Below are 20465 nucleotides of genomic sequence, written 5' to 3' on the forward strand. Positions count from 1 at the left end.
TGATCACTCCTAAGCTTTTCCAGTAATAAACTGGTGAATATTACTTCACATATGTAACAGATGTGCTTTGGGTTATACAGTATATATGGCAGAAGATGTATTTTTTGTTGAGGTGGGCAGATATAGAACATGCCTAGTCAATTTCTAAAGCACTATAAAGGAAGAGGACTGTCAGGTCACAGGTGTTTGGACTCCAGTCACATAGGTCTGTCATAGCTGGAAGAGATTTTTTTCAGAAAGTTATTTATTACTTCATTACATGGTGTAATGGATGTAATCTTACACATTCAAATCCACATAAAGTGCCTTGTAAAAGTATTCATCCCCCTTGGCGTTTTTCCTATTTTGTTGCATTACAACCTGTAATTTAAATAGATTTCTATTGGGATTTCATGTAATGGACATACACAAAATAGTCAAAATTGGTGAAGTGAAATGAAAAAAATTACTTGTTTCAAAAATTTCTAAAAAATAGATTACGGAAAAGTGGTGCGTGCATATGTATTCACCCCCTTTGCTATGAAGCCCCTAATTAAGATCTGGTGCAACCAAGTCCACCTGTGTGCAATCTAAGTGTCACATGATCTGTCACATGATCTCAGGATATATACACCTGTTCTGAAAGGCCCCAGAGTCTGAAACACCACTAAGCAAGGGGCACCACCAAGCAAGCGGCACCACAAAGACCAAGAAGCTCTCCAAACAGGTCAGGGACAAAGTTGTGTAGAAGTACAGATCAGGATTGGGTTATAAAAAAATATCAGAAACGTTGAACTTCCCATGGAGCACCATTAAATCCATTATTAAAAAATGGAAAGAATATGGCACCACAACAAACCTGCCAAGAGAGGGCCGCTCACCAAAACTCACGGACCAGGCAAGGATGGCATTAATCAGAGAGGCAACAAAGAGATCAAAGATAACCCTGAAGGAGCTGCAAAACTCCACAGCGGAGATTGGAGTATCTGTCCATAGGACCACTTTAAGCCGTACACTCCACAGAGCTGGGCTTTACGGAAGAGTGGTCCGAAAAAAGCCATTGCTTAAAGAAAGAAATAAGCAAACACGTTTGGTGTTCACCAAAAGGTATGTGGAAGACTCCCCAAACATATGGAAGATGGTACTCTGGTCAGATGAGACTACAATTGAGCCTTTTGGCCATCAAGGAAAACGCTATGTCTGGCGCAAACGCAACACCTCTCATCACCCCGAGAACACCATCCCCACAGTGAAGCATGGTGGTGGCAGCATCATACTGTGGGGATGTTTTTCATCAGCAGGGACTGGGAAACTAGTCAGAATTGAAGGAATGATGGATGGCGCTAAATACAGAGAAATTCTTGAGGGAAACCTGTTTCAGTCTTCCAGAGATTTGAGACTGGGATGGAGGTTCACCTTCCAGCAGGACAATGTCCCTAAGCATACTGCTAAAGCAACACTCGAGTGGTTTAAGAGGAAACATTTAAATGTCTTGGAATGGCCTAGTCAAAGCCCAGACCTCAATCCAATTGAGAATCTGTGGTATGACTTAAAGATTGCTGTACACCAGCGGAACCCATCCAACTTGAAGGAGTTGGAGCAGTTTTGCCTTGAAGAATGGGCAAAAATCCCAGTGGCTAGATTTTAGAGACAGACCCCAAGAGACTTGCAGCTGTAATTGCTGCAAAAGTTGGCTCTACAAAGTATTGACTTTGGGGATGGGAATAGTTATGCACGCTCAAGTTTTCTGTTGTTTTGTCTTATTTCTTGTTTGTTTCACAAAAAAAATATTTTGCATATTCAAAGTGGTAGGCATGTTGTGTAAATCAAATGATACAAACCCCCAAACAATCCTTTTCAATTCCAGGTTGTAAGGCAACAAAATAAGACAAATGCCAATGGGGGTGAATACTTTCGCACTCCACTGTAGAAAGGAAATAATTTCCCTGACTGGGAGAATTCTATTAAATGCATGACTTTACCGCAAGGCAAGCTGTAATGTTAATGCATGTAGGATGTGTGAATATGTTACATTTGAACATTTTGTCATGGGTCTTCTCATTCCATATTCCAGCTCTGGTGGCAAAGGCTGTAAAGAGGTTCTTATTTCAGTTTCTCACAGTGAAGGCTGAAGTTGATTTGATTTTAAGCCCATGATATCTTTTCTAAAGAAAACACAAACAACCAAAATAAGATCAAAGCTGAATAGGAGCATCAGATCTATTGTTGTAGTTGCACTGCAGTGTTGAGTCAGTTAGCTACCACGCACACACCCACTGGGTACACCAAAATGTACAGTATTTCAAGGACAAGAGAGGATTTGCGCCAAACGCCTACCACCCACCATTCTTCTCTTTGACTAGAATCCCTCGTGGTCCAGATCGATTGACCATTTCACAACATCAGTGTGCTCAGCCTCACCTGTGCTGCTACGCCCGTCCACTGTGCGGCAGGTGATATTGGCTGGACGTGCTCAGAGAGCCTGATGGCTAACAGCAGAACAGGGCAGTATCAGCCTGCAGCTTGCAGCCTGTAGACAGGACCCACGCTGACACAGCCAGGCAGCCAGCCGGCAGGCACAACAAACCGCCCACCTGTGTTCCAGCCGCCTGTGTACTGCTGCCTCTGTCATAAGCCTGCCTGTAATTATCCCACAGCCCCCAGCAACTCTGGCTCTGGCTCTGCAGAGAGGACGGAAAGCGATGGGCGCTATTGCTCCTTGCCTTGCTCCTCAAAACAGTACCTCCGCTCAATGACTGCTAATGAGGTCAGGCAAAGGCCCTCCTTAAGGCATACACGCCAATAAGAGGAGCATGGAGGATAGCTGCTATAATTTGAAAGCCCTGCATAATTAAACAAATCTGGTTGTTTTTTGACCTACATGTTATTCACTGCGCTGTCGGATTGAAACATCCCATGGGCATCCTCAATCACAGTGCTTTTGTGTGAAACTGGATTATACAATTAAATTGATGGCCATTCAATTGAAAGGCACATTTTTCAATCACTCACTGCTAGAAGGCTGGGCGGTGGCAGTTTTTCACCTTTGGCACATGTTGGGGTGTACCGTTTCACCTTCCAGTCCCTTATCACCCTCCTGTTTATTTTTCCAACAGGGGAAAAATCTGCCTTAATTACAGAGGCTAGCCATCCAAGGTCCTTTCATCTTCATCAGCACCTCTGCTGTACTGAGAGAGAGTGGTTTGCGTCAGCAAGGCCAAGGCTCAAACACATACACCACTTCCCAGTGTGTACAAGCAGACATTTTTAAAGTTTTTCTCAGTGTTGCTAGGTCTTCAGCGATCACATAGACACACTCAGCGGACTATCAAACCTTTATGAGCAGGATGCATTATCTTAGAGTGGAGCTGTGGCATGCAGCAAAACACTGGCATAGAGATGGATTTTATAGGCCCATACAATAGTTATGAGACTCAGTGCAAACAAGGGGAGATGTGTGTGCTACAAAATAAGAAAATCAAATCATTAAAGATGAAAAAGGTTATTGCTTGCGGTTGGCCCATTATATGGTAAGCTTGTTTGATTCGATTTTTGATCGAGGCATGTCATCAATTGGCATTTGTGGATTTATCTTTCTCCACATTGAAAGTTGATATCACTGTGTGAGACTGTGGTAAGTGCCTTTTAACTGCCAGTGGTTGGGTAATGAATTGATTTATGAAAGATGCGCCTTTGCCCTCTCATGTTTGGGTAATTAATTGATTTGTGAAAGATGCCCTCTCAGGGAGTCTTCAGTATCCTCTTTCAGAGAAGATTATGGAACCACAGACAGAACATAATATAACAGCAAATATGAAAGAGCAGTCTTCCGCCAATATTATTAATAATGCAAGTGACAATTTTTCCAACACATCGGCAACAAAACGTAATTACACATGTATCAATTAAATCCTTGGCACGGCCCTCCACAAATAATTACACTTTGACATGAAATCTGTCAAAATATTGACAATGGACAGCGCTGTTTCAATTTAAATTGCAGGGCTTTTCTCTGTGATCGTTTTACTAACCAGATTAAGTTACTTCTCATAGTGCCAGGGGCAAATGAGCTGCAACAGGGTCTCAGAACAGAAAGGGCCCTGAAAGTAGAGATCTGATTATCGTTCGAGCCCGCGGAGATGGTGTACCACAGAGACACACACATGGGGTCCTGTTCATCCTTGCCGTTCAGTTGAAATAAAAGCCCTCTCTCTCTCTAGAAGGGTACAATGAGAGCCATGTTCAGGGGTGGAAATGCAAACTCCCTAACAATGCCCATATGTGTTTTTTATTGTAATCTGATCATCTAACCCCATGCTATTGTGGCTTTAAGGGTCTTGACTGTGGGAGTGTGTCTCATATTATGGAGTAATGAATGTTCAGACAGAGACGCAAAAGTCACATTTACAGTAAGTAACCCATGCACGTACAGTAGTTCTTTAACTAGTGCCGTTTGAGGAAGGGGAATTCTGTAAAATCACCACCATAGTTTACACAGGCATGTCCCGCTGCACAGATATAAAAGAAAGCATTCAGCACACCACATCAAATTCCTCTGCTTGACATCCATGACAGTTAAGGGTGTAGAATGTGAGGAACAGGAGACTGCATGGTCTTTCCTACTGACATGCAAAGAAAAGCCCAGTGTGAGACATGAGACAGCCTGACAGCTCACAGACTGTTACCTGAGAGAGGCCATGGGGGAACGGGATGGAATGCTACGTTTTGCACAGCTCACAGATTCAAAGCATTCACTAATGCACCATTAGAAAGAATCAAGAATGAATATTAAAATGGACCATTTCCAATCATAGCAAACATTCTCTATGGTCCACAAACCAGTTTATTACTGGTTTGGTTGCTCTCTCTCTCTCTGGTATCCCGTACAATTGAAGATATGACAACAGACCCAGGTCAGATGAAGAGTATTCTAGGTCAGGTTGTGGAGAAACATCAATGTGTTTCTCTCCTCCTCGTGGATGTGGTGAGATGTGGTGAGGTATCTGTCAGTGGTGTGGGCTGAGCTGCCTGGTGCTAGCTCTGCTGTTGCACATCTAAGGCAAGAAGATTAACGAGGAGAGCTTTAGTAATCCTTCAGTCAAATGTAATGGTAGATAAAGGGAGTTAGAGAGGATTAATTGGGAAGGTGTGACCTGGGATGGGCTGGCCATGGCATGATTGCATGGAAAAAGAAATGGAGAGGAGGAGGGGAGCTGCCCCCCCTCCCCGCTACCCTTGCCACCACTGTTGAAAAAAATCCTAGGGGAAACACTGACATTTCTGCTGCAGCTGCCTTTATTTCCCAGGATGCCCTTGCCTTTAATTATAGCTCTAATTGACTAACAGCAAACATGGAGCATACACAGCCATGCATACACATAGACATCCAACCCCTGCACTCTACAACCAGGCAAAAGCAAAACAAACACACCTCCTCAAGGCTTTTGCTGCACTGCACATGAAGGAGAATTCTGAGAGACAAGAGAAAACCTCCTTCAGAATCATTACATACTGTAGACACAAGAAATTCACATTGAAGCTAATCCTATACATGTAATGTAAAGTGATTATACTGTCACAGATTAAATCATTTTAATATGCACATAAGGATGTCCACATTTACATCCACACAGTATGTAAATCATCACAATATATGACTGACAAATATCATGCTAAATACTAGCTTTTAAATAGATGCTTCAATTGAAGTTCTGTCTCATGATTTGAGGGGCTGTTATACTGTACAGTCGTGGTCAAAAGTTTTGAGAATGACACAAGTATTGGTCTTCATTAAGTTTGCTGCTTCAGTGTTTTTAGATATTTTTGTCAGATGTTACTATGGTATACTGAAGTATAATTACAAGCATTCCATAAGTGTCAAAGGCTTTTATTGACAATTACATTAAGTTCTTCGTCAGAAATTGTGGGTTTTTGTTTGTCCACCCGCCTCTTGAGGATTGACCACAAGTTCTCAATGGGATTAAGGTCTGGGGAGTTTCCTGGCCATGGACCCAACATTTCGATGTTTTGTTCCCTGAGCCACTTAGTTATCACTTTTGCCTTATGGCAAGGTGCTCCATCATGCTGGAAAAGGCATTGTTCGTCACCAAACTGTTCTTGGATGGTTGGGAGAAGTTGCTCTCGGAGGATGTGTTGGTACCATTCTTTATTCATGGCTGTGTTATTAGGGAAAATTGTGAGTAAGCCCACTCCCTTGGCTGAGAAGCAACCCCACACATGAATGGTCTCAGGATGCTTTACTGCATGACACAGGACTGATGGTAGCGCTCACCTTGTCTTCTCCGGACAACCTTTTTTTCCGGATGCCCCAAACAATCGGAAAGGGGATTCATCAGAGAAAATGACTTTTATCCCAGTCCTCAGCAGTCCAATCCCTGTACCTTTTGCAGAATATCAGTCTGTCCCTGATGTTTTTCCTGGAGAGAAGTGGCTTCCTCGCTGCCCTTCTTGACACCAGGCCATCCTCCAAAAGTATTCGCCTCACTGCGTGCAGATGCACTCACACCTGCCTGCTGCCATTCCTGAGCAAGCTCTGCACTGGTGGTGCCCAGATCCCGCAGCTGAATCAACTTTAGGAGACGGTCCTGGTGCTTGCTGGACTTTCTTGGGTGCCCTGAAGCCTTCTTCACAACAATTGAACCTCTCTCCTTGAAGTTCTTGATGATCCGATAAATGGTTGATTTAGGTGCAATCTTACTAGCAGCAATATCCTTGCATGTGAAGCCCTTTTTGTGCAAAGCAATGATGACGGCACGTGTTTCCTTGCAGGTAACCATGGTTAACAGAGGAAGAACAATGATTTCAAGCACACCCTCCTTTTAAAGCTTCCAGTCTGTTATTCTAACTCAATCAGCATGACAGAGTGATCTCCAGCCTTGTCTTCGTCAACACTCTCACCTGTGTTAACGAGAGAATCACTGACAGGATGTCAGCTGGTCCGTTTGTGGCAGGGCTGAAATGCAGTGGAAATGTTTTTTGGGGATTAAGTTCATTTTCATGGCAAAGAGGGACTTTGCAATCAATTGCAATTCATCTGATCACTCTTCATAACATTCTGGAGTATATGCAAATTGCCATCATAAAAACTGAGGCAGCAGACTTTGTGAAAATTAATATTTGTGTCATTCTCAAAACGTTTGACCATAACTGTAGGTTAATGGTGTGGTCTGTGAACCTTAATAAATAGTGTTGCAGCAGAAGGGGAAAATTGGAGATGTGGGACGTTTTAGCCAACCACAGAGACTCTGGGGAGCAGTCACATTCCTTTATTCCTTGTTCTCAACTGTGATGGGATTTCAGCCTGACCAGGTGTTTTCTCTGTCTTTGTCTCTGTGTCTTTGAGCATAGCACACATCTAAACAACAGACTTCCCAGAGCAGTAACCATTACTCCAACCCCCCACCCCTCCACACACCCACACAAACACAGAACATATCATCCCTTTTATCCCAACAAATTCATCACATTGGAATGTGATAACGTGAGGTGAGATGTCTGCGAATCACCTCCAGCTCAGAGATCACGGCCTGTTTACTGTGTAAACCTGCTGCATATGGCCGTGCTTGTGTTGGGTCCTACCCCATATGGCTCCTTGTGCGCTGGGTCCAGTCCCCTGTCTGTCTCCTTGTCATCCCACGCCATCTCTATGGAATGCCGTGTCTCCGCCGTGCCGCCTCGGACCATCAAGACTCCCTGTTTTTCCAGACAGTAGTCTGGTGGTCTTGTGTGAGAGAGGTATGGGACAATGACCCTTGTAACCCCTGGTTCAGATAGCCATCCCTCTGGGCAGGACATTCCGTTACTGGACGGGTGAGAGCCACGCAAGCAGAATGAAATCCGTCCCTCTTTTTCTCATTAGGGATGGGACCGGAGCCTTCTCCAAACAAGCTCCTTCAGATGTTTCCATTCATGTCCTGTTAGAGGCTTCACTGCATTCCATCATCAAACGAATGGCCAGGGAATAGGATGGATTGCGAGTCTGTCTGACAAAACATGAAAATAAGAGCTACAGTTGAAGCGACCTTGTTTGTCATTGACATATAAGTACATGGGTCAACATTTTAACAGACTGTAGACATACTGTATACAGTAACTCATGCAGTATGCTTTGTATTCAGTCGGTCTGTTCTAAAACAAAGTGCACAGAGAGAGCTGCTCTCCATTCCTGGCGTAGGGTGAATGAATGTACCATGTGTGTTATGTGGACATAGTGTCCCAGAGACGAGCCCAGTTGTTCTCACACAATTTACCCCCAGTCGCTTACTGAAGGGTAAACCCCAGATCGTGTTTCACCCCGCGCTGTCATCCAATCTCATGGAACATCATTCATGGGATGATGTTACACTAAACAGTAAGGCGTTTAATGTAGAGGCATGCATGGACCCGTACATGGGAGGCTTAGAGTGCTGCCTAACAAAGAGTGGTAAAGACAAAGGGATATGATTCTTGAACAGATTGCAGTACTGATTTAGAGATTGCGTTTGGAAGATAGAGATAAGTGACTTATGGGGTGGAGTGGGCCGTGGAGTACAGTATTGTAGAGCAGAGAATAAGTATTTCTTCCTTGGTGGAGGAGACACTTGTCAAACTATAATGGATTCTGAAATTAGAAAGCCAGCCCTCCAACAACGATCTCCCCTCTTTTAAAGTTCAAGAGGTGTTTAAAGATTAAACAGAGGAGTGAGTGAGGGGAGAGGGGAGACATAGAGCTACGGATGGCTCACTCCTCCTGGCTGGGTTATCAGTGCTAGACGCCTCACTGCTCTATGACATACTGCACTAATAACCAGAGCAACAAAGCACTTTTCTCTTGGAGAGCAGGCTAAAAGGAAGGCATACAGACAGAGAGCATACGCTACTCCTCTCCACTATAGAGTTAAGTGCACTATTGACACTGAGGGCTGAGAGGTGTATCCTGTTTGCAGTATACAACCAAACAATGCTGACCGCCTGAACCTACAGTATATTTGGTAATATGTTGTCAGAGAACAGAGATGGAATGTAGAAAGCGGAGCTATACCCAAAGGAAAACCAAAAGAGAATGTGCCTATAACATTTTTGTTACGATTTAACTGGATATGAACTCAAATGCAGACAACTACACCGAGCCAGAGAAGGTTTAACAGGTTTATTTACAAAGTTCAATTGTCCAGGTTTCCAAAAATAGGGGAAGAGCAAGTCCAGGTCTACAGGGAGGGTAACAGATCCAGGTTCTGAGCACGAGTGGTACCGTAACGTCCTAGTGTCCGTGGTGAGTCCAAAAGGGAGGTCCAGTAGTGGAAAGCAGGATGGTGGTGGCAGGAGTGAAGCGGAGGCAGGAGTCAGGTTCCAATAATCTGTGGCACAGGAGAAAAGTAAATAGAACAGGCCAAAAACACAAAGAGCGAAAACAAGCAGGTTGAGTCAGCAGCGAGACTAACATGGTCGTCTTGACTATGATCTGACGATGAGTGGCAAGTTTGACCGGGTCTTTAAGGCTGAGGTGATTATGGTGAATGAGCTGCAGCTGGAACCCTGACTCCCGCACACCAGACTTCACTCCTGCAATCAAGAACAGACAGAGGGGAGGGGGAGAGCAGAGAGAGAGCTACCTAGCAGCAGAAGGCCTAACAATTTTATTTCACTGCTACAGCCTAGCAGGAAAACAACAGACAGAAAGTAGTATCCTTGGTTTCAAGGGCATTATCTCTCCATAAGCCCACTGAATCTCTCTGTGGTGATCATGGCCTCCACATCTTTTATCTAACAACAGATTTGGCTTATCCAAGTGTTTGAAAAACCCTCTGAAAAGATTCCGAAATGTTTAGTGTTTCATAGGCTAGTTTAAACTTAAAAGTTAGAGTTTACACTAGCATGATATTGGAATGAAGTGCCGATATCAACGTTTTTGTCATCACTCCTATGACACTTTCTGGCATTGTTTGAGTTCGAAATTGAACACACTCATCTAAAATCCTCCAGTGCAAAGTTAAGCTCTCTCCTATCTCCCAGAAACACACCTCAGGAGGATTACACTATGTTTGCTTTGTCAGATTACTCTCTGATCAACAGGGTGTATTAACGTCTCTCTCCCCCTCAGCCTCAGCTTGCTCCACTTAGCCATGGCAGGTAGAGATGCCTACACTCTGACACTCTCAAGCACATAGGCCTGCTGTATTGCACAGGCAGAGTTGGCCGTGTTTTCTGCATGGCACAGCGAGTCTAGGGTTTACTCTATCTTTGTGTAAAGAGCAATGGGTGTTCGTCTGAACTTTGGTAGTCTACGTGTTCCTGGGCTCCATTTGGGAAAGTAGCCTGGTTGAGCTCTCAGCCTCCCGCTGAGGGGAGTCCTACTGCAGTTGCTCTGGGGGACAACCCAGCTGTGTAAATGCTTTAGTTACAGAATATTCAACATGTAAAAAAAAATAAAAATTTGGGCATCTACTAAGCAAATAAATTACCCAATGTAATGAGCTGTTCCACTCCTCTGTGCTTACCTGTAGCTGCTGGCTGAAAGGTAGAACACTGCTCCACATTTTGTGTCCTACGACTCTGGTGAAGAAATTGGTTCATCTAAAGCAGTGGTCACCAACCTTTTCTGAGTCAAAATCACTTTTGCAGTCAAAAAGCAAGCCAAATCTACCAGTCAGAATCTTTTTTAAACATAATGTTTCACGTTAACCTAAAAAAATCAGTTCTGTATGAATGTGGTTTGTGCCGTAGGCCTAATAAATTATCACAGCATATTGGATATATGCCTGGCCTGCCAATATTGATCATCTCAGACCATATTATTTTTCAAAACTCGAGCTTTGATATCAAAATAGATCAGTTGGTGTATCACTTGCGAGGCACAGCTAAGCATAAATTGAAATAATTTGTAAATAATTTGCTTTTTTATTTTACTGGACTGATGGTACCTACATCTGATGGTCATGGTGCTTTCAAGACAACTGGGAACTCGGAAAAAACTATGTCAAATCATGACGCCAGTGAACTTCAGATCGGAAAAGTCGGAGCTCTAGAAAGATGTTTCCGAGTTGGATGAATGTTCAAAACTATTTTTCCAAGTCGGATGTCGTTTTTTTCAGAGTTCCCAGTTGTCTTGAACGCTCTGAAGTCGGATGTCAGAGATTTCCCGAGTTCCCAGTTGTTTTGAACACGGCATTAGTCTTAGTGGAGGGAGGGAGAGAGAAGCAGAGGGTCCACCTCTCACGGTCCCTGCTCTCTCCTACCTTTCCTCCGTTGAGGCTGACCAGAGAGAGGGCACAGTCTTCCACCTGATGGCAAAACTCGAGTCGCAGCTGCAGCGCGAGTGGAATTAGACAGAAGCGTGTTTTATGTTTTGTAATAGTGTTGAATAAAAAAAGTGTTGACAGTGTTGTTGAATAAAGCTCTGACATGAACTCACTCATAAAAACAGCAGGTCTTTGCTGTATTTTTTAACAGTCTCTCTCTGGTCATGGTTTTAAAAGTTATGAAATCTCACGTAGGCTACAATCAAACTTTGCTGTGGCCGGGGTCGTGGAAGCTATAGGTAGGCATGGGGATCTGTACTATCCAATTGGCCAGCGCAGTAGGAGCACTCAATTTAGCCACAGATCTCCCGCTCTGCCGGGTCAGAGGGGTGTTTGTCTTTTCAGCCAAATGAAATGGTTCAAAATGGGAACAATTTGCATACTCGGTGAGCAGGGCTTTTGAATCAAGTGCACCTACTGCCAGCAGCAAAACAATTTTACAAAAGAGGACTGCAAACATGTATGCCTATCGTTGGCTTTTCTACAGAAATGATTGGTGATCGACTAGGAATGCCTTGAAGATCGAGCAGTCGGTTGGTGACCACTGATCTAAAGGATAGAGGAATCTTTTCACCCCTTATTTGAAAGATGAAAGAAATTGCGGAATTCAGTAATCCTTATCTAGTCAGTGAGGATAGTCTAGCCAGTGCATTGAATGTCCATGGTTTAAATGAATGATAATTATCTCTCACTAGGTTTCTTTGTTAAACTTTTCTTCCCTGTTCGGTCTGTGCACTATAATTACTATACTGAACATAAATATAAACACAACATGCAACAATTTCAAAGGTTTTACTGAGTTACAGTTTATATAAGGAAATCAGTCAATTTAAATAAATAAATTAGGCCCTAATCTATGGATTTCACATGACTAGGAAAACAGATACAGTGGGGGAAAAAAGTCTTTAGTCAGCCACCAATTGTGCAAGTTCTCCCACTTAAAAAGATGAGAGAGGCCTGTAATTTTCATCATAGGTACACGTCAACTATGACAGACAAATTGAGAAAAAACAATTCCAGAAAATCACATTGTAGGATTTTTAATGAATTTATTTGCAAATTATGGTGGAAAATAAGTATTTGGTCACCTACAAACAAGCAAGATTTCTGGCTCTCACAGACCTGTAACTTCTTCTTTAAGAGGCTCCTCTGTCCTCCACTCGTTACCTGTATTAATGGCACCTGTTTGAACTTGTTATCAGTATAAAAGACACCTGTCCACAACCTCAAACAGTCACACTCCAAACTCCACTATGGCCAAGACCAAAGAGCTGTCAAAGGACACCAGAAACAAAATTGTAGACCTGCACCAGGCTGGGAAGACTGAATCTGCAATAGGTAAGCAGCTTGGTTTGAAGAAATCAACTGTGGGAGCAATTATTAGGAAATGGAAGACATACTGATAATCTCCCTCGATCTGGGGCTCCACGCAAGATCTCACCCCGTGGGGTCAAAATGATCACAAGAACGGTGAGCAAAAATCCCAGAACCACACGGGGGGACCCAGTGAATGACCTGCAGAGAGCTGGGACCAAAGTAACAAAGCCTACCATCAGTAACACACTACGCCGCCAGGGACTCAAATCCTGCAGTGCAAGACGTGTCCCCCAGCTTAAGCCAGTACATGTCCAGGCCCGTCTGAAGTTTGCTAGAGGATGATCCAGAAGAGGATTGGGAGAATGTCATATGGTCAGATGAAACCAAAATATAACTTTTTGGTAAAAACTCAACTCGTTGTGTTTGAAGGACAAAGAATGATGAGTTGCATCCAAAGAACACCATACCTACTGTGAAGCATGGGGGTGGAAACATCATGCTTTGGGGCTGTTTTTCTGCAAAGGGACCAGGACGACTGATCCGTGTAAAGGAAAGAATGAATGGGGCCATGTATCGTGAGATTTTGAGTGAAAACCTCCTTCCATCAGCAAGGGCATTGAAGATGAAACGTGGCTGGGCCTTTCAGCATGACAATGATCCCAAACACACCGCCCGGGCAACGAAGGAGTGGCTTCGTAAGAAGCATTTAAAGGTCCTGGAGTGGCCTAGCCAGTCTCCAGATCTCAACCCCATAGAAAATCTTTGGAGGGAGTTGAAAGTCCGTGTTGCCCAGCGACAGCCCCAAAACATCACTGCTCTAGAGGAGATCTGCATGGAGGAATGGGCCAAAATACCAGCAACAGTGTGTTAAAACCTTGTGAAGATTTACAGAAAACGTTTGACCTGTGTCATTGCCAACAAATGGTATATAACAAAGTATTGAGAAACTTTGTTATTGACCAAATACTTATTTTCCACCATAATTTGCAAATAAATTCATTAAAAATCCTACAATGTGATTTTCTGGATTTTTTTTTCCTCATTTTGTCTGTCATAGTTGACGTGTACCTATGATGAAAATTACAGGCCTCTCTCATCTTTTTAAGTGGGAGAACCTGCACAATTGGTGGCTGACTAAATACTTTTTTTCCCCACTGTATGCATTTGTTGATCACAGATACAGTACCTTAAAAAAATGTAGGGGCGTGGATCAGAAAACCAGTCAGTATCTGGTGTGACCACCATTTGCCTCATGCAGCGTGACACATTTCCTTTGCATAGAGTTGATCAGGCTGTTGCGAAATTGCTGGATATCGGCGGGAACTGGAACACGCTGTCGTACACGTCAATCCAGAGCATCCCAAAAATGCTCAATGGGTGACATGGCTGATGAGTATGCCGGCCATGGAATAACTGGGACATCTTCAGCTTTCAGGAATTGTGTAAAGATCTTTGCGACATGGGGCCGTGCATTATCATTCTGAAACATGAGGTGATGGTGGTGGATGAATGGCACGACAATGGGCCTCAGGATCTCATCACAGTATCCCTGTGCTTTGAAATTGGCATCAATAAAATGCAATTGTGTTCATAGCTTGTGCCTGCCCATACCATAACCCCACCGCCACCATGGGGCACTCTGCTCACCCACACGACACCATACACATGGTCTGAGGTTGCTTGGACATACTGCCAAATTCTCTAAAATGACGTTGGAGGCAGCTTATAGTAGAGACATTCACATTAAATTATCTGGTAACAGCTCTGGAGGACATTTCTGCAGTCAGTATGCCAATTGCATACTCCCTTAAAACTTGAGACATTAGAGTGGCCTTTTATTGTCGCCAGCACAATCTGCACCTGTGTAATGAACAGGGATGTAAACAAATTTTTGCACACATTTTGAGAGAAATAAGCTTTTTATGTGTATGGAACATTTCTGGGATATTTTATTTCAGCTCATGAAACATGGGACCAACACTTTACATGTTGCGTTTATATTTTTGTTCAGTGTATAATGTTTTCACAGGTCTAGTTTGTAAGCCTTTTGGGATTCTCTGTTTATACAACCTACATAACAGGAAGTATGATATAAATATGCTACTTGACATAAATAGTGTGATATTTTGCCTTGTGTGAAGTTAATAAAGCTGTTTTCCATGTTCCTCTCAGGGTGAGTTAAATGCAATGCTGGGACAGTATGCGTTTCTTCATGCCCATAAAATAATTGTAAAAAATTTGCCTTTGTTTATTAGATAAACCTCTGAAATTCACATTAGCCTACAGCATCTTTAATTAATTTAAGAGAGGGGTAATCCTTCATATGAATTATTTGTGTCAATGCTGTTAATATTGGGTGTCCATTTGACTTTATTCTCCTCTTTCCAGGACATTCAAAATACCTTTGTGTGTTTACACATTGTCCATAGCTGATGCTTTCCATACACCTTCAATGCACTGATAATCTCAACAAAGAAATGGGACAATACCTCTTTGTGGTAGCTTACCTCTTTATTGCATACCAATCGATACCCCATACAAACCAATACTTATCTTTTATGAAAGGAAGCATTCCAAGCACCAATACAGCTCTGAATAAAAGCAGATGCAGAATGGTGATAGTTTGGAATGCATCCTAGAAGAACACAGTGCCTTAGAAGAATGAGTCTAAGGAATAGATGATGTGCTGTGACCGCCGAGCCAGCCCAGCCATTGTGTCGTGCTGCGTGTTAATGTGTATGGTGTAACACTGTGGCGTGTAAAGTGTGACAGCCACAGGGTGGTGGCTCCAGGCTGAGGAGAGACAGAGTCTCAGAGGTGAGCCAGAGAGGCTGCTGGGAAACACTACCACACTCATTTCTCTGCTCTCCCCCGCTCCCACACTGCCATGACATTAGGACATGAACCACCCACCACTGTTTACCATCAAGCCAGGATTGGCCAGTCACTGTATTGGTGCCTGGGAGCTGTTGCCTTCCTGCCGAGATTGGTGCAGTATTGTGCATTGTGGTCAACTACAAGGCTGCTGTCCTTGTTGAGTTATTTGGGCAGCATACATGGGCGAGGTTCTTTGCGTGTTAACTGGCAATTGGGGGGTTGTTTTGTTTCCTCCTAGTGCCAGCAGACACTGTGTGGCACCGTCTCGATGCACCACGACTGCCCTGCTTCTTGTCAGGAGATGGGCATCCTCTCTTTGTGAAATAACCTGGCTTACAACAGCTAGCATCTGGAAGACATTAGTCCTAGTTATTAATGAGGTTGTTTTGATTCTCTTCTTCCCCTCTGTATAAAAATGACTGTGATGCTAAGGTTTTTGGTGAAACCGACAGGCTAGACTTAGATTAGTCAGCTCTGAGGGGGAGTCTGCTGAGGAAGAGCCCATGATAGATGTATCTTTAAACCACACTACATGATGCTATGCACTTGGCAGTGGACTGGATTCCTCTCCTCTTACAGTGAGCTATGATCCAGTGAGTTCAGTATCCCACAGTTTAAGGTTATCAACAGTATGATAACGATGCAGAGTGGGATAAACTCAGTTGATAATCAAGGGTGTTGTATTATCCTATTAGTCAAATGGATAATACTGGATAGGACTGGTCATCCCTTAAACTGTTTCATGTACAGTATCATGGTGCGACACATTATTATGTGTTCTTTGAGAATGTAGGATGTCTCTGCAGACACGGTGCAGTAATGAAAAGTCAAGTGGGTCAATCTCAACACACTTAGAAACTGGAGTCTGTGATGTAATGGCTCCAGTCCTAGCCTTGTGATGCTATCCACAGCTAATGGGGCACACACAAACACACACTCACAAACTCACAAACACACACTCACAAACAAACAAACACACACACACTCACAAACAAACAAATACACACTCACAAACAAACACACACTCACAAACACACAAACACACACTCGCAAACACACTCACAAACAAACACACACAAACAAACACACACACTCACAAACACACACACACATACACTCACAAACACACACTCACAAACACACACACTCACAAACACACACTCACAAACACACATGGTCACAAACACACACACAGTCACACACACAGTCACTCACTCACGCGCACACACACACACACACACACACACACACACACACACACACACACACACACATGCACACACACACACTATTGTCCAGCACTAATGAAGGGCTTTGATGGATGTGTTTGCTGAACTCAAGAATAGACATGTTAACATTATTGATCACAGAGCACAGCAGGGACAATCAGACTGGGAACACAATGTCTGGACTCGTACCTGTACATCTGATGCCTCACACACTGCTAAGACAAGACAAGACTGAAAAGTTTTCTCCATCGCTCAATCTCCCTACTAGAGCTTAAACATATCATTCAGTTAGTTGAAATATACATGGCCTACATTCTATGAATATTTGATTACAATGAATATCATGTCGTGTGTGTTGCCTCGGAGGGCGCTCATGTGACCTTGACACTGAATAGAATGTGAAATTCTCAAATACAGCAGGGGATATCTCACTCTTCATGGAAAAAAGCTCTCACCCGAGAAGACATTTGGAAGTCATCTTCATCTAAAATAAGCACCCTAGACTCGAGCACAGGACTGGGATGATGTCACTCTCTCTCCAATACAGCCTCAACAACTCCTCCTTGTGACCTTGTTACCAGATATAGCATGTCACGTATTGATTTAACCACGTTATTCACATAGTGACCTTTTTTACCATCAGGTCCAGAAAAGGAGCCTTTGGGCAAACTCAGCTCCCTGACTAGGGGAGGAGGTTTTGTATTTTGGATGGGACATTAAATGGGTGTCCTGACTCTCTGTGGTCACTGAAGATCCCATGGCACTTATCGTAAGAGTAGGGGTGTTAACCCCAGTGTCCTGGCTAAATTCCCAATCTGGCCATCATACCATCATGGCCACCTAATCATCCCCAGCTTTCAGTTGGCTCATTCATCCCCCCTCCTCTCCCCTGTAACTATTCCCCAGGTCGTTGCTGTAAATGAAAATGTGTTCTCAGTCAACTTACCAGGGAAAATAAGGGTTGTATAAAAAAAAGAGACTGAGCAGTGGCCATGACAGGAGTGGACATACCTTGTGTGTGTAGCAATGGCTGTTTATGTACAGTTAATTCCTCTAATGAATACCTCATGGTCTCTTGACAACACAGTGATTGCATGTCTCCTCTCTGCAGTGCCTCTGTGTGAGTTCATTTTAAAGCAGGGCTTTTATGAAGCTTTTATCCTAGCACTGAAGGCTGGTGTACACTGTCAAGCAACCAGGCCATGTTTTATCTCGACACGGTGCAAAGCTTTGAGATTACCAGAAACCAACAGCGTCTGCAAGCAGCCTTACTGAGAATGGATCATTTACAGTGTTTTACTTCAGTGGTATTAAAGTGTGGCAATAGGGAAAAGGCCAATGAAAGGTTGGCAAATGCAGGCTTGAATTCCATCTGTGTATACATAACGCCAGCAGGCGTGCTTCCCATGGGACTGCATTGCTGGCTATGTTAGAGATCATAGAAGTAGGGACAAGCTTCAACACAAATGTTAATATGCCATCCTAAGCACCTGAGATATATGAATACAGACAACAAGATGAGCGTAATATTAAAGCAATAGAGACATACAAGCCCAGACACGTCAAACACCTCAGCCTTCTCTGCTCATCTGAAAAGCAGCTGCCCTGTGAAAGGACTACTGGAAGCTGTCTGGGAAGCACTTGACTTTTCTGACAGTGAAGCTGACAGTGAAGCGAAGAGAGTTTGGGCTTTTGCTCTGTAGTTTTGTTTGTGTGTATGTGTGTGTGGTGCGATGGATGAGGACTGGTTCTTCTCACAGGCTGAAGTAATATTTGTAGTATATTCATCTCTTACATGCATTATATCATCTAACTGTAATCTCTTCCTCATCTGAATCTTGAATCTTGACCTAAACCTGCAGTTACTGTATGTATCTTGTTATCAGCTATCAGCTAAGGATATTGAGGGGACAGAGATCCATCTCTCTTCTTCAAGTCCCATATTAATAAGTACTTCTTTCCTCTCTGGCCACACTCAGGTCACAATCAGGTATTTGTGGGCCTGTCTGTCATCGCCCTGGTTCTGTTGATATGGGCCCCATGCTGAGAACGTGGCCCTCTCATACACAGCCTAAGTGCTGGCTAATTGAGCTTGTCTGGGCAGAACCTGTATATGTGCTGATAAGCAGGTATTTGACCTCTCAGGAGGCCCCTAGTTCTGCCCTCTAGAACTGGGCCTTTCAGCGGAAAGCATTTCAATCCTGGAAGAGACCATATGTTGTTACGGCTCAAAGGTAATATAATGCAATAAACAGTGTGTTGACATTGCAACATTATTCAGCCTTTCTCAATATTTACTTCAATATTTTATTCTCGAGCAACAAAATGACAGTGAGAGCAGGCGGTGGGGTATTACTTGGATGCAGAACACTCAAATTATCATAGTGACAACAATTAGATTAGTCTCTCTGTATTAAAGAGTGACTGCCTTTTAAAAAGTAACAAATACCTTTGAAAACAGCCTATGTGGCATTGATATGAGTCAGAAACAGTTATTCTAGTGTCAAAATTGACTACAAAATGTAAATATCAAATCAAATCACATTTTATTTGTCACATGCTCCGAATACAACAGGTAGACCTTACCGTGAAACACTTACTTACAATTCCTTAATCAACAATGCAGTTTTAAGAAAAATAAGAGTTGATTTAGTATTTACTAAATAACCTAAAGTAAAAAAATTAAAGAGCAACAATAAAATAACGAGGCTATATACAGGGGGTATAGTCAAGGTAATTGAGGTAATATGTACATGTGATCAGCTGTTCAGTAGTCTTATGGCTTGGGGGTAGAAACTGTTAAGAAGCCTTTTGGACCTAGACTTGGCGCTCCGGTACCGCTTGCCGTGCGGTAGCATAGAGAACAGTCTATGACTAGGGTGGCTGGAGTCTTTGGCAATTTTTAGGGCCTTCCTCTGACATCGCCTGGTATAGAGGTCCTGGATGGCAGGAAGCTTGGCCCCAGTGATGTACTGGGCCGTATGCACTACCCTCTGTTGCGCCTTGCGGTCAGAGGCCGGGCAGTTGCCATACATTTAGATTTTAGTCATTTAGCAGACGCTCTTATCCAGAGCAACTTACAGTTAGTGAGTGCATACATTATTTTTTATTTTATTTTTCATACTGGCCTCCCATGGGAATCGAACCCACAACCCTGGCGTTGCAAACGCCATGCTCTACCAACTGAGCTACATCCCTGCCGGCCATTCCCTTCCCTACCCTGGACGACGCTGGGCCAATTGTGCGCCGCCCCATGGGTCTCCCGGTCGCGGCCGGCTACGACAGAGCCTGGATTCGAACCAGTGGCTAATCAATGGCTTCTGGTTGGGGTATGTACGTACGGTCACTGTGGGGACAACATTATCGATGCACTTATTGATGAAGCCGGTGACTGATGTGGTATACTCCTCAATGCCATCGGATGAGTCCCAGAACATATTCCAGTCCTGTAGCTTAGCATCTGCATCATCTGAAAACTTCCGAATTAAGCGAGTCACTGGTACTTCCTGCTTTAGTTTTTGCTTTGTAAGCTGGAATCAGGAGGATAGAATTATGGTCAGATTTGCCAAATGGAGGGCGAGGGAGAGCTTTGTACGCATCTCTGTGTGTGGAGTAAAGGTGGTCTAGTTTTTTTTTCCTCTGGTTGCACATGTAACATGCTCGTAGAAATTAGGTAAAACGGATGTAAGTTTCCCTGCATTAAAGTCCCCTGCCACTAGGAGCGCCACCTCTGGATGAGCATTTTCTTGTTTACTTATGGCTTTAT

The 20465-nt window shown here is 43.5% G+C and overlaps 1 protein-coding gene across 4 annotated transcripts in view; it reads left to right on the plus strand.

Moving 5' to 3' along the window:
• The window catches only part of LOC121577725 (ephrin type-B receptor 2), a 168844-nt gene that overhangs the window by 78525 nt on the left and 69854 nt on the right, over nucleotides 1-20465 (plus strand). The gene's annotated exons all lie outside the window — the stretch shown is intronic.

Source organism: Coregonus clupeaformis, chromosome 12 (genome assembly GCF_020615455.1).
Source record: "Coregonus clupeaformis isolate EN_2021a chromosome 12, ASM2061545v1, whole genome shotgun sequence".
Taxonomy (NCBI): Eukaryota; Metazoa; Chordata; class Actinopteri; order Salmoniformes; family Salmonidae; genus Coregonus; species Coregonus clupeaformis.